The sequence below is a fragment of the Thunnus maccoyii genome, chromosome 11 (assembly GCF_910596095.1).
Source record: "Thunnus maccoyii chromosome 11, fThuMac1.1, whole genome shotgun sequence".
Classification (NCBI taxonomy): Eukaryota; Metazoa; Chordata; class Actinopteri; order Scombriformes; family Scombridae; genus Thunnus; species Thunnus maccoyii.
The window spans coordinates 3,623,921-3,639,992 of record NC_056543.1 but is presented as its reverse complement, the minus strand read 5'-3'; the positions used below and the strand labels follow the sequence as shown (position 1 = coordinate 3,639,992).

The window sequence follows — 16,072 nt, the reverse complement described above, 5'->3', positions numbered from 1 at the left end:
AACAGATGATTTAATGTTGAGTTTTTTAGTCTCGTTTTCCTCCTCTACAGTTCTCCTCTTCATTCATTCATTCATTCATTCATTAAGTGAATCATCAGAATGATGAAGAACAACAGGATGACTCTAATACTGCATTTCAAACACAGACGTCGGTGTTTCATTCATCATGGGTCCAGTTTGCAGGATCTACTGGTTCTCCAACACAAACAGGATCACACAGCAGCGACTTTTAGTTCCTAGTTCAGTTCCTCTGGTTCCGTAGTTCCTGGAAGTTTTTAATTGAAATGTGGCTTATGTTCATAAAGCTCCTCCAGGAGCCTTTGTGGGAGAAAAACAGATATAGAAATAGGAAAGGACAGCACACACACACACACACACACACACACACACATCCGGCGTATTTGTGTTTGGGTAGTCTTATCAGGCGGAGATAGGGGCAGCTGCGTGGATTCTCTCAGGACCTCGAATGAACTTCTGAACCTGCTGTCATGACCTCTGACCTCTTACACATGTACACACACACACACAAACACACCTACACACACACACAGGCACACAGAGATAACTCGATCGCACACTCCGGCAGTTCACCTCTATTTGGCTCCCGCTCACTCCGTCAACACCGTCACACTCTCACAACCTCGCACACACACTCATCTGACCTGGCACATCCTTTACTTTCCCTTTAAAAGGGCTTCAGAGATGTTGGCAAAGCCTGACTCTGTGTGTGTGTGTGTATATATAAATTGGGTCTGGAGTACTTGAATGTGGGTGTGTTACACGTTAATCTGTCCCTGAAGGCGAGCAGAAGAGGAAAGGGAGTGGTGGTCAGATGAAAAGTAGCTGTAGAAAACTACATAAACACACAGACAACCTGTTAAAACCAGCACACAGCCTCTCACTGTAGCTTTTGTTATGCAAAGTGATCCCTGGAAGCGACAACAGTAAAGTCATCTTCTCCATACCCAGGGGAGTTTCCACCATTAGAAGGTAAAATATGGCCAAAGATGAAGCACAGATCTCTCGTAACAGAGTCCACATGTACACCTGATCAAACCAGCATGCTTCCCGTCACTTCCCTTCACATCTAACTCCCCTGATGGATCCTGTTCGTTGTCAGGCCTCTAAGTTAAAAAAAAAAAAAAAGAGAACTACACACACTCCATCATGTCTGCCTTTGTTCCCTTGCAGCAGCCTGCACCCAGGCAGGTTTGGGGTTGTAAATGAGGAGTACCTCTCTTCATCTCCGCCGGCTTTCCACCGAGCGGCGAAGGCAGAGAGCCGAAGCCTCCGTAGCAACTCCTGCTGATCCAAACATTTCTCATCTCCATCCTTTAGATAGGCGGGATACGAGGAGAGGAGGCTTTACGTCTTTGATCAAAAGGCTGCCGCAGAAAAATATTACAGATGAGAGACGGAGAGGTTTTCAGGAGTAGCGGCGTGTCGGAAACAAGTAAAGAAATCAGCAGGAGTTGTAAGGGAAGATGGAGAGGGAGATGTGGAGAGGAGATTACAGGGAGTGAGGGGGGGGGGAAAGCCGCTGCAGCACGAGGATGGAAGAAGAAGAAACACATGAGAGGGTGGTAGTGAAAAGCAGATGACAGATACGACTTTATTGGGGGGAAATATTGTGCATTACCCCTTAACTAAGATGTTTTCTTCACCTAAAAAGTTTTGTCTTTTTACTTTTGTGTGTACAAATGTAATATTTTAGTGCTCTGGATCTTCTAAATGTTCTCTTGATATTCCACCTGATCCTTAATAATAAAAAGTATATTTGTTATTGTCAACAATTAAAAGACTAAAATGAACTTCTCTTACTAATCAATCATTCTGCTGAGGAGCCATCAAGTCGAAGCTCATGCTGTCATGTTGTCAAAGCATCAATCTTTTTTTTTTTTTTGCTACATCATTGTGCACAAAGCAGAATGACAGGCCACAAACCTTAACTAATAATAACAATAATAAACTTTATTTGTACAGCACTTTTCAAATCAATGTTACAAAGTGCCAAAAACAATAATACAGCAAAAATGATCAGTACAATTATTGAAGTATGAGCACAAGCGGCTGTAAAATGAAGCCGATGCAGAAGTGCCAAAAGCTGCAGTTCCTTGAATGACCACTTGAGGCTCCAAAAGTGAGTCAATCCCCATAGACCCCATGTTAAAATACCCAACTTTACAGCAGAAATAAACATGTTTACAGCCTGGTACAAACTGCTTTGAGCTTCAAAACCGCTCTTCAGAAACCAACGAGTGACGTCACGGTAACTACGTCCATATTTTTATACAGTCTATGGTTGAGCAGGAGGGATGATTACAGCGAGGAAAGTGTTCATGTGATCATCTGACTGTTATTTTAAGACACACATGAGAAATTGTGAACTTATCCTTTAACCCTGGTTATTACTGTAGCCATGGCGACGAAGGTGGCCTAACTTTAAGGACTTTAACCCACACCACATGTTCTCTAACCTTAACAAAGTGATAATTTTCACCATGATCTTTCCCTTCAGCCTCAAAGAAGTCAAATCTAAAGTCTCATGTCTGCAGCTCTGCTTGATGACAATAAAGTTCTTCTCTATTCTCTCACTTCTAAGGCTAAAAGTTAATAAAACTCCCTTAAATCTACAATATGTGATGCCACATGAATCGTCTCTTCTAAGCAGCATTGTCTCTGCCTTTTGTCTTAAAAGTATGCAGCTCTTATGTGTTTGCCGTTGTAGCACCGACTGACAAATAGAGTACCAGCACCTAGCGAGACTCCATCATCCCATTCCTCTCATTCCTACAATTAGCGACGCGAAGCATGAGGCCTGGAAGAAACGACACACTCTCCTCCTCTCCCACTGGGACGACTAGAGCTGATTGCCCGGGACGAGGAGGGAGACCAGACGTAGTGGGGACTCCTCCTTATTTCTCTCTCTTCTTTCATTGAATTCTTCCCTCCACCTCCTTCACATTCCTGAGAGCGGAGCATTGCCTGGGAGTGAGGAGGAGACATTCCTGGGACCTTTTGTTGGGCTCAGGATGCTCCTCTCGGTGAGAAATGAAGGGGAGGAGTGGTAATGATAGGAGACGTTTTAGTCTCGATTCTTTACGACTGTTTTCCTTTTATTCACAAAGCTGGAAGTGGTTGACAGATCAGGGGTAATAATGGCTTTTCTTTTCACTCAGTGAGTTTGGTGACAAGGAAGCAGAGTTTGTCACTTTAAACTCAACTAAATATTTGGGGTGATATGATGTGACCTCGCCTCATACTTTTATAATGCAAGTTAGAATAGCAAAGATGAATCTCTTAAAGGAATATGTGTAAATATTAAATAGAACATTTTAAATCATTATCATATCTTTGATGATCCTGGAAGGAACCTAATGCCACCCAGACTACATGTATTATCATCATAATGAGCAAATATTGTTACTGAATGTAGCAATAAGATGTTCACTAACAGCAGAGTTCATTTGTTTTTCAAACAAGATCCACTCATAGGAACTAAAATGATGACTAAACTTTTTCTTTTGTTAAAAAAATTCACAGGGCTTCATTAAAAGACTGTTGGAGTCATAAAACATGTCACTTTAGGACCTCTGCTCTCAAAAAACTAAAGAAAAAAGTTTCCTGCACAGATTTTTTTATTATTTTTATTTTTTATTGCAGGTCCAGGTGGACATTTATGAAATGACAGGTCCATCCAAGATGAGCTTATACTCATAAACTGAAGAGGAAAAATATAGAGAATACAGAGATGCTTAGAAGAAAAGTTCCAAATGTGCTCAAGGAAAGACAATGTGAACTTTTAGCTTTCCACTGGAAATATAATAATTTGAATTACCTGTTGGAGAATGACAGAAAAACACAAGACAAAATCTTAGGAAAGTTTTACAAGTTTTATATCTTAAAAATCAGAGGTTTAGATGCATTTCAAGCATCTTAAATTTAACAAAGTAGACTTTTTCCCAAGACAGAGAACAAGCTGGTTAAAGGTCTTAAACCAGCAGTCATGTGTCTATATGAACAGTGAAAGAGGTTTTCCTCGCTGTAATCATTCCTCCTGTTCATACTGGATATTAAAAGATCCTTCAAATGTGCTTTTTAATGTAAGTGAAGTTTATATGAGGCTTCAGCAGTCTGAGTTAGTCATATCAAGTGGATATCTGACACATTTACAGTCTTTTTAGCATCAAATTCCCTCTTTGTGTGTTTCCTCGGACAGAAGTATAGTAACAAAAAGAAGGACTTTGGCACTAAAAAGGCTGCAACGTTGAAAGATATCTACTTGATTTGACTCGTTTAGACAAAGCTCATTTAGATGAAGCTTCGTATTAGCTTCAGTCTCGATGTCTGAAGTTTTGGGTCGTGGAATATTTTGACTTTGGCCAACATTCAGATAGAAAATGGACTAAAGCCACTGAAAAATCTCCCCGTCCCTGAGTGCATCAGTCACACAGACTTCACAGGCTCGACATTTACACTGTGCATTGTTCAGCTTCATTAATCTGGCCCGCCCGCTCCTTTATCCTCCCACTTCATCCATTTTCCATTGTTCTGCTTTCTGCCTTGATTGCTAGTCCGCCATGCATTAACATTCCTCAGACATCCTATAGACACACCAAAAGTGCTCCACGCTCACTCACAAACATCACACACATCTGATGAGCGCTGGCCTCGTCAGCACATAAACATAGACTAAAGCACACACACATACACACACACACACACAATTGTATACACAGAACTGTGAAACATGTGCGCACACATACCGCTGTCGGATGTGTTGTTAGGCCGCGATAAAGGCAACAAGTCTGGTTCTCAGGCAAGACAGTCCAACTCGACCACAAACTGCAGAAACACACACATTCCTACACAAACACACACCTAACAGCTCCACAGGCTCCACTGTAATAATAATAATAATAATAATGTTTTTTTTATTTCAGCCTCTGAATCATTCAAATATGTCTGCAGTTAAAAAAACTCACAGACAAGCTTCCTCTTATTTTCCAGCTGTGCTTTTGTATTTGTTTGGTTTTCCTTCATTTCTGTGCATCATGAAGCTCTACTAGCAAACTCCTGAGTTATGTAATCCATCATAGCGGACTAAAGGTCCATTTACTTGCTTGTTCACAGCAGATTGAGTTTGTTCCAAAGACTCCGAGCATCTCGAGGGCTTCTCGTCCGTTTTTGAAGTTAAAATTGAGCTTGACTGTTCGTAGTTGACTTTGGAAACGGCGGTTTGACGAACAATCTCGGCTCAAGGTTAACTTACTCAAACACAATTTCCTTTAAAAGCTCCGGAGCAGAGCATTAGAGAGGACCCTGAGTAAAACTTCTTGCCTTCTGCAAGGTCACAAAGTTTGGTATTACCGTCTTGTTCTCCTTTTCCTTTAACTCATTCCTCACGTCGATGAAGAACACCTCCATTTTTCCTCTCTCGCCTCTAAACACTGTTTTTCTCCCGCAGCGATCGTGACGTACCGCATGATCAGGTACCTTTCAGATCCACTTATTATTGGATATATTGTCACAGACATATAGTCTTGTTCTCCTGCTTCAATTTAATTTGCTCTCAGCAAACACTTTATTAGGAACACCTGTGCAATCTAATGCAATCCATCACAACAGCTCCGCCATAAATTCTACTTTTACGAAGCTTCTACAGTTAAAGTTTCTGTTGACGTTGTCAGAAAGGTGATAATTCTACTTTATGTTTATTATAGAGGTCGTACTGGAGTGCATTATATTGAAAAGTGTTCCTATATATTATAATAAATGACTGACTGATCTCCTTGAAAAAAATGGTCTCATTCAAACTATTTTATTAAACTGATTTCTGGGTAACTAGATTGTCTCACACACCAGTAAATTAAATGGGAGGCATGAATGAACTTTTTAATATGACCTTTATGACCTTTCAGTCTTTTAAGTCTTTTAAACGCACAATATGTAATTTCAACCGCTAGGCGTCTCAATCAAAACAATAACAAAAGACAGAGTGTGATGACGGTGTGAAGTAGCAAGGGATCATGGGAGTTATTGTCTTTGTTGTTAAATAACCAGCTTCACCGGGATAGGATTACTCCAGTGTTCATCATTCAGGATGTTTTTACCAGCAGAGGTCTCCTCCTCTCCAGAACAAACGGACCCGGTGATTACAGGTAAAAACACTGAATAAAGATGTTTCAACTAAAAAATCAATATTTCTCCGATGATGTTTGGCGACCACCGGACTTCCTGGAGGGGCTGTTAGCCGAGCTGCTGCTAACGTTTGTCCAGTTTATTTCTCTGATAACTTAAGATCCAGACGTCCAATGACTAAAATCCTTCTTCCGGCTAAAAGATATAGTTAAAAACCACCTAAATTTATCATGAAAATGTGTCTTAAAACTGAATAAAAGTCAATTTATAACAGTTTGTGTGGAACAACCACAACGCCGATGTATTATCTTGTATGTGTGTAAGTTACTCTTTGGTAGACGCCATTGTAGCGGACAAACACAGCGCCGCCGTATGCATCTTGTGCGTGTTTACTCTTTGGTAGAGGAGGTATGACGCCATTGACAGGTGACCAAATGAAACGGTCCGTTACTTTGATTAAATTACAGATTTCTCTGGGTTTGAAAACTGTTGGAAACATTAAGGATAATGTAAGAACACAACTCAACAACATATATAACATAGGTCTAGTTGTTTTTACACATTTTAATGTGGAATAATTACATATTATAGCTTTAAATTAAGTTATTAATATAACTAAGTTCAGGAATGAGACCACGCCCTGCTCCCTCTCACTAATCCAAATCACCTGCGCCTCTCCCAGCCACATACCTGCCTGCACCTATATATTCATCTCAGTTCTCTCGATCATTCGTTTGCGCTCCAACTGACAATATCTCAAGTATGAGGAAGCTTCGATCACTCACCTGCCATGGACTGCGGCCCTAACATCCCATCGCTATCGACCCGCATCCTATTCATCCTGAATCTTCTTGCCAATCCAAAATAAACCATTTAAAACTATGAGATCTATTGAAATACTGCTCCTGAACTGGACTTATTTATGCTGTTTTTTTTTACTGTTTTTGACCTGTTTGCTTGTTTGGTTGAGTGCACTGGTAATGCTATTCACAAGGGAAGTTGCTAACAGAAAAATAAAGATGTCTGAATTGATTTTTTACTTTCTTTGTACAGTAGATAACACATGTATTACAGTGCTTTAGAGAAGGTGAAACACTCCCTGTGTGTTTAACCTTGTGTTGCTGTGGCCTTCACATGGATCTGATAGCATTCAGACTGTGTTGGAAGTGTGACAGATGTGTTATATAACCAACCAGTCATATTGCTATTGATGCTGAAACCAACATCTGCATTTGCCAGCACATTTACTGTATACAAATGAAGTTTGGTCTGAAAGAAAGCTTTTAACAAAGAGGAATTCATTCTTGATGTTCACTGTGATGGATTTCACAACTCAAGTTGATGTTCTTGCTATGCAGAAGACAAATGTAAACCAGCCTGGGAGAGAAGGGGAACTCCGTCCAACTTAAGCACCCTAAATGTGTACAGTGTGAAAAATGGTCAGAAAAACGTTGGGGCACCTTATCACCTCGGTCTCCAACACGGTCGTAAGTAGGTGAGAAACTGTCGTGTTTTCCTTTTCTCAAAGTCAAAGTCAAACACACAAAAGGTCTCTCACAATATCCTGTTTCCGAGTGCTGCCTCTTAACGTGGGATCCCCCCCTGTGCCCGGCTGGAGTTGCGGAGCGAATAACAGCAGGAGCATGTGAGAGGCTGCCGCGGAGGGTTCACAGGCATCAGCTACTGTGAAGGCAGCCTGGGCATTGTTAACACCCTCAGAGGTTTGAGTGGATCGGGTCTAGCACGTGAGAGGTAACCACTAAAAAGGTTTACATCCAAAAGAAACATTCCCTGAAATGAAAAGGTGTGATTGGTTAGAGAGTGACGCTGAAGTGTCATTGAGAGTAAGATGCTGTACAGAAGTCCCTACAGATGAGTGGAAATGTGCAGTATGGGGAAAAAATAATGTCCAAATTTTGTTAAAGGCCTTAAAAACTTATTTTCTCAATCAGCTTCTCGCCACAACTAACGGGATCCTACTTTTTTTTTGACAAATTTACACCAGTTTTGATTATTATAAGAGGCGTTTTTGTCTGGTTTGAAGTGGGCTCAGTTAGTTAGCTCTAATCTGATCAACCCAAACCCACACAGGATGAATTTTCTTGGGTCAGTTGGGTCATCAAGATAACTGGTGATGCTAATTTTCCAGTCAGGGACTGTTAAACTATTGCAGAAGAAGAGGATGCAACAAGAAACAGGCAGTCTTAAATAACATAACGTAGAGAAGATGATAGAAATATGACATTTATGTTTGTTTTTAATCTGAAGAGCGTTATAGTGTCCTCACAGCTTCACACAGTTCTGATGTTTTCGTCGTCTGCCACTTTTTCGTCTCTCCAGCAGATTTTTTTGTTTTATTGATACATTATTTTTCTACCTCAGCCAAGCATAAATCACCTTTTTTGTGATTTTTCTTTATATTTTTTTTCAAATTTTGGCACTTTTCACTCAGGTTTTTTATGTGCAAATTGAAAATATGAATAAAAACAAATGGATGGAAACACACTTGATCACTTTTTCCCCCCATTCAGAACAGCTATAAACACTTAAGATGTGTTTGGAGAACAGTTCACACGGACCTTTTACTTAACTCCCATATAAAAACTGAGATGTGAAATCTTCAAGGAAATATATGATCAAACAAGAATTAAATAAAATCTTAAAGAGGGCAACTGAAACAAAAATGGGTCCATTTTGTCCCCACAAAAGGTGCCAAAGTGAAAGTGAAGAGTGAAACAGTTATATGAATATGAATCTCTGTTTTGTTGTTTTTTTGTTGCAGAAGTGAAACTGTGCAGTTTATCTTTTTTTTTTATATCTCTGATCGCTTTGAAATGTCTTCAGTGTTTTAATCTACTGTCAGATCTTGTAAGTTTCTTTTTCGTGCTTCTGAAATTACAGACTGGTTTAGTGCTGATAAGTTGCAGCTGGGCTGGAGGTCAGAGCCGTGTCACTGGAGTTTATTCAGAAACTCAAACTTTGACGAGTGTATGACAGGGAGGTTTCACACCCAAAATATAATTTGGAATTTCCTCAATTCCTTAAATTTCATGGAAAAAAGAACTGGACTTGTTTTTACCTGCACCCACATCATTCATCTTGTAAATCCTACACGTTCGTTTGGAAATATATAACATAAAGAGCAGATAAACGCTTTCTATTAGAATAGACTGAAAAAAAAAAAACTCTCAAAAGGTGACTCAAACCTCGCTCGCTCACTTACTGAGAAGCTAAATAAATATTTGACTTGATCGATGATCTTCGCTGCTCTCCACAATGCTATCGCCGTGCTAACAGAGCATTGTGGACGATGCCTCTGAGGCTGATCTGGCATTGTGTCCCCTGCTTCTTCAGCGCTGGAAGATCAATGACGGGAGTCAGAGTGCAAACAAGGAGTCAAGTGACGTTTATTCAGAAACTTCACTTGACTCCTTGTGCTTTACATAAAAGAAAAAGGGCACAAACACCCTGTCCACATAAATACTACCTCCCACAATCCATTGCAACCCGTTGTGTCCTGGAAGAGAAGTAAAGGACTGGAATTACTACTGGAGTATTTACTGTTGCCAAGTCGGTTCAACTCTGTGACCTGAAGCAGAGAAAACAAGCAGCGCACCTGTTTTTCAGTTGAATCCTCCTCAGCGCTGGAATCTTCCTTTTCCCATGGAGATTAATGCTTCTGCAGCTCCCTGATTTATGCTTTGTGCAAAATGTGAAACCAGCTCGATAATCAAAAGATATGAGCGAGAGAGAGAGAGAGAGAGAGAGTGGGAGGGAGAAAAGCATGAGATAGAGACAGAGAAAGCAAAAATATTTCATGGTCACACAGATACTCAAACTCACCCCACACACACTCATGTCTGGTATTTACTACTTCCTGGGTCCTTCACGAGAGGACTCCTAAAAAACTGTTTTATTGATCCTTTTGTGTGTGTTTGTGTGTGTGTGTAATGGATCAGCATGCTTTCAGTTGTACTGATTCTTTTTGTGTGTGATTTCCAGGTTTTTTTTTCTGACACTGCTGACAGCTGTTCTTGTCACGTTCCTGCATGCGTACTGTGCATGTGAAGGCGCATCTAGGTGGCTGTGCAACTTTGTGATCATGTCTCAAAACTGAACATTCAAGAGGTTTGAACTTACACACATCCACATACATTTATCCAGTCAGCGTCCACCGATATGTAAAAGAGTGATTCTTTTATCAAGTCAGCCAGCGGTTGGGTACTGACACTTGCTGTTACTGACGATGACAAATGCAGATACTCAAGACTCAGGTCTTCAGCCTCCTCCTCCAAATTCAATAAAATGCCTCTTCTAAAATCCATTTGAGAGGAGAACATCATAATCAGACAGCAGGCTATCCGAAAAGCTAAAAATGACATGCAAGGCTCCTAACTGGTGGATAGCTGCATGTAAATGCCTTATTTTGCTTTCCGTGCCTATTTTTTAAAACCTTTTCATGGGATTTGTTCACCAAAACAGAAATCTACAATAACACCAGACTTTTATGGTAAGAAGTGCTACTGCAGGGCAGTAAAACTTCATCACCTCTTCTGTCAACAGCTCTCTGCTGATACATAACACTTGCTGTCTGTCAGAATCAGCTTCATGTTATAGTAAATATCCATTTTTGAATGATGGAGCTGTTCAACAGAACACATTCAACCTGTTTGTAGCAACAATTGTTTGTCTGAAACCTGTTTTAAGCTAAAGGCGGCGTCCATAATGGTTTTAGTGACCGAAACACACTGCAGACCCCATAAAAGTCCACTACTGTTACTGGTTTATGGCTGAGCCTGGGGAGCTCTGCAGACTGTAAAGTGACTACTGTTCACACACACACACAGACACACACACACACACAAACACACACACACACACACCCTGTATTCACACTCCTGAAAACTTTAATTAATCTACATAAACACACACAGGCACACAAGTAAAAAAGGCCTTTAAATATACACAAACAAGCCACACACACACACACACACACACACACACACACACACACACACAAACACACACAGCCTGTTTGAAGCCAGAGTTCACAGGTGTGTGTGTGTGTGTGCGTATATGCGTGTCTCACACCTGGTCAGGTGAGATCCACCTGGTTGCTCACCTGTCGTTCACCCCGCCAGCTACAAAGTAAACGAGAGAATACTTTCCTCTTCCTAATGACCTCACCGCTATAAACACACAGACACATAAACACACACACACACACAATACTCCTACTCATATATGTGTTAGTATAAACATGCATTATAAAACCACATTTACACACGGCACTCACAAACATTTATTGCATTCTTTAGAAACAGTAAATTTCCATTCACACACACTGACCTCCCACTCACACAGATGCCCGGCCAGCTCTGACAGCAGCCAGTAAACTGCGGTGATGTGTTTTTGTTATTCATGGCTTCAGACACTCACCGAGACTCAACTGTTTAGACAGATGTGCTCCCGGTCCTTCCAGAGGACAGCCAGAGCACCGGGCTACCAGCTGCCCCGCTCTGACCTCCCGACCTTGACCTTTTGACCCGCAGTGACATCTTGGTTAGCCTTTTCAGAGCAACAGTTGAGAAACGCAACACATGAAAAAGTGCATCTATCTGCTGTCCGAGCCAGTTAGAGTTGGTTTCTGATGCTGATGATGATGTTTCTACATCTATAAGATTATTTAATATTTCCAATTTACGGGTGATTTTCTATGGAAGCAAAAGAAGGCCATAATAATTAGATTAAATAATACATGATTGTGAAATTTAATCACTACTTTTTTATTCAGGGGAGTTTCACTGAGAGTCAGGCTCTCTTTTGCACACACACACACCTAACATTGACATTTAAATACAACAGAATTGATGGCATTAAAAAACAATCAGTAATTTCTAATCGGGCAAAACACAACCTGATATGTTAATTCATCTGTCAGTTATCTACTCTCTGTGCTCTAGAGTTTACTGAACTTCAGGGTCAACTAGTTTTGTCACTTTAAGAAGTTATACTGTTTTAAAAATCCTTAAAAATATCTTCACCTTCTGCCTTATTGAAAAAAATCCAGAATCTATGAAAAATGTTTTTCATTTCATTTCAATTTCATTTTTTTCCACCAGATGTCTCCTGTTTCACTGTAAAGTTCACTCTCAGTGTTTGTGCATCACACAAGTTGCACACTAGATCATGACTGGCTCCAAACTAGTCATGATGTCACAAATCATGGTTGTAAATACACGTCTTAAGTCTGACATGCAGCAATTCTGCACAGTGAGAAGAACAACATTCAACTAAAGGAACAAGAAGAAAAACATGTTTTTGATTCAAACGTCTCTGTTCAGTTCATCAAACTGATCACAGCTACTAGTCGACTTAAACTTAAGAAACTAAGTTGAGCCAACAACATAAAAAATGTTTTTGTGACTTGTTGTTTGTTGGTCCATTTGTGTGGTTTTGGTTTTTGTGTGAGGCAACGGGAGGCTACACGGGAGTGCATTTTGTTGTGCAAACTTTGTGTTGTAAAAATAATAACAAAAAAACATCTTGAATCTTGAATTGTTTGGATTTATTATAGTCGAATATTCCCCTGTATCTTACATCATGTTACATTCAGCTTTTTTTAACATATTGTGTGATGTCATGACAATTCATTTCCTCATGCACCGCACCGCCTACTCACTACAGCTACTGCTTTACTTTTAACAACCACATTCAAACACAGATCAGTGGATCATGGTTTGAAATAATTTGGACATTCAGTCGACTCATGTGTTTGTGTAAGTTCTGACTCACTGTGGCGAACCGAGAACTAAACGCTGATGATGAAGTCCAAACATTTTGTAATCCGTGTTCATGCTGTGATGACCTGTAGTTCACCTGTCTCTGTTCTTCCTGCAGGTGGATCGTTAGCGTAACCCGGAGCACCTGAGGGTGTTTTCCCAGGTTATCTAAGCCTGAAATGCAGCTTTTACGTTCTCTGACTGACTCTCTACTCAGCTGCTGCAACTTTGTTTGTCCCATTTAGTTCAGTTTGGTTATGTAACTTTAGTTATTTACTTATTTACTTTGCTTTTATGCACCTTCACAACACATTTACTGACATCCACGCTCCATACTTTTAATATTCAGTTAACTCTTTTACATGTCCTTAATTTAGTTTAATACATTTATCTTTAGTTGAAACTTTAACATGATATGTCTCCTTTTGTTGTGCCCACTTGAGCCATGTCATAACAAACGGGGGCTCGTCCACGAAGGCTAGAAAATAAAGAATGTTAAGAATAGTTTTTACAGTGAACACTTGAATTATTTGGGGGGTTTTTTACCACTTGTGTCACTTGTGTCAGGAAGATACAGAGAGAGATGACTACTCAATGTCTATTTAGTAGTAACAGTCCCATTTGTTCCAGTATGCATCCCCTTTTCTCTTTTTTGAAGTCGAAGAGTGAAAGTCATTTTCATGAGGGCAGCGATGGTGGGGGGATTCTTCTGAACCCAGCATTTAGTTTGTTTTTTTACTTGCGACCATAAATATCTTCAAGAGATATGTGTCGCTTTTACTAAGACCTTGAGGGATATGTCCGAGGTATAGCTCATTGAAAGAGAAAGCAGTGTCCAGGTCCAGAGTCTCTGATACTAAATTTCCCGCTCCCTTCCAAAAAGGCTGAACATACCGGCATGACCAGGAAATATGCGCATGGTCTGCCGAATCTGATCCACACTCCCTCCAGCAAAAGTGTCCCACTTGGTTTTGATTTTTGGTAAGAGGTAATAAAGAAACGGGTCAGAGTTTTCCAGCAAAACTCTCCAAAAAAATGAACTTGTAGTAGTAGACTGGGTTTTCCATGCTTTAGCCCAGCGTTCCTTTATGTAATCTGTTGAGGATTTATTCATTGAAGTGATAGCCTTGTGTAGTCTACCTACGATGCTGCATCAATAAATACCTCAATTATTTTAGAGGGTTCCAAAGAGTCAACTTGAATTATTTGTGAAAAGTAACACTCTAAAAATCAAGTTTTAACCACTGGAAATTTCAAAGAGTCGAATTCAAACCACATAAATTCAGACTGATGTTTTTCCAATATAAAAAAAAACTTTAATGCAAGCACTCCAGTGGCAACAGTAAGAGTTTATATCCGTATGGTCTTTTTTTGTCTCCATAATTAATACGCTAAAATGTCAACGTTTTTCAATAAAAGGTGATGAAATTAATGGTATTCAGTAGAGAGTAAGCCAGTATTCATTTTAGAGAGGGCAGGTGTCACATTTCACTCATTGTAACAAAAATATATCTGAATGCAGCTTTTCTTGCACCGTGACATCATTATCAGGTGTTATTCTTTCTCAGAGATTAATTACTTTCCAAGGTCTGTCACTATATTAAAGCTATTACAACCTTTTTACTGTTGTCAGATCCTAGTTTAACAAGCGTCCTCCTACTGCCAAATTACCTCAGTTCTCAGCCATTATCTGTCAGACAGCACTTTTCTGCCCATTATTCCTCGTTTCCTACCATTCCCAGTATCCTCTTCCTTCCCTGCGGGGATCAGGTGGGAATGATGCCTTTCCTTGCTCCCAGCTCCTTTACTACTGTGACTTAATGTTGGGAAACAGGCGTCGTGTTGCTGCTTTCTCATGGTTACACAGTTTTAGCGTTGCGTACTGTATTCAGGTTCCAGTATAGTCACATGGACACATGCTGGGTTAGTAGCTGTCACTCATAAGATTCACAGATAGGAGGAAAGTGATGGTGAGAAGCTTGTACACTCACCATTCACTCTGACCACCTTCCTAGGAGTGTGGTGAGAAAAAACAGGTTAGTAATATATAAACGTCATTTATAGGAGACAGAGTTTGCAGGACAGGACATGTGTTCATGTGTGTAGATAAGAAGGCGACATCAGCTGTAAGACGAATGTGGGTTCACTTGTGTTTCCGGCTGCTTAGTCAGTGTCACAGATAGCCGAGACAGAAGTGTTGCTGCTCTATGTAGGGACTGCAAATAATGTTTACTTTTCATTATTGATTAATCTGCTGATTAGTTCCTCAATCATGTATGCATCATCGTCAGAAAACAGTTTAAAATGTCATGTTATTATTCCCCACAGGTCAGTGAGATTTCTTGTTTTGTCCGATTCCAACAGTCCAAAAACAAAGATATCAGTTTTCATTATGTCATATATGACATAAAGCTGCAAATATTCACATTTCAGAAGCTGGAATCAGATCATTTGTGACATTTCTGCTTGAAAAAAGGACTAAAATTAATAACTTATTATCAAAATAGTTGCAGAATTTTCTGTTGGACGAATTGATTATTTGACTTATTGTTGCAGCTCTACTTTAAAAAATCTTTTTTATTGTGTTTTCAGCAGACAGAACAGTTTTATTTTGATGTTTTATGTCTGAAACGTTGTCTGCTGCACTTTGATTGCACATAATAGCTTTAGCTTTATGCAAATAATGTTACAATCAGTAAAGGCGGACCCGAGCGAAGACAAAGGAGTTAAGTAATATAAAAAAGGGGTTTGTTGTAGGAATAAAAGGGGAATGATGATGGCAGACAAGCCAGAAGGTAAAGAGGTGATGGCGGATGGCTGAGCTGAGCTGAGCTGGATGGTGGTTAGCAGAGGTGAGCTGAGCAAGACGGATGAGGGAGTGAGTGTGTCTGGCTGAGGATAAGATCAGGGGTTAGTAAATAGGCAGGCAGGGGACCGAAGGGGTAGTGATCCTGGAAGCACAAGGATACACGTTAAGTACAGGTAATGCAAACAACATGAGGAATAACTCTGAATATGCTGTTGCAGCGCAGCCAAGAGACTACCGCTGTAGTTGAAACAACGATCTGGTGATGAGTGGATGGAGAACCGCAGTAGATATACTGTTGAGTTGATGAGTTGATGGTAGGCAGATGTGCAGGTTGGGCAGG

General features: G+C 40.2%; 1 long non-coding RNA gene across 2 annotated transcripts; it reads right to left on the bottom strand.

Moving 5' to 3' along the window:
- Positions 1-8,642: 8,642 nt before the first annotated feature.
- LOC121907255 lies at positions 8,643-14,722 on the bottom strand. Of its 2 annotated transcripts, none has more exons than XR_006098818.1 (4): positions 14,657-14,722; positions 11,581-11,709; positions 9,758-9,863; positions 8,643-9,658 (listed from the first exon to the last, which is right to left on the bottom strand). It is a non-coding gene; the product is annotated as an uncharacterized LOC121907255 (long non-coding RNA). The 2 variants fall into 2 exon arrangements; XR_006098817.1 differs by lacking the exon at positions 14,657-14,722 and adding an exon at positions 12,937-13,020.
- Between the last annotated feature and the right edge of the window lie 1,350 nt (positions 14,723-16,072).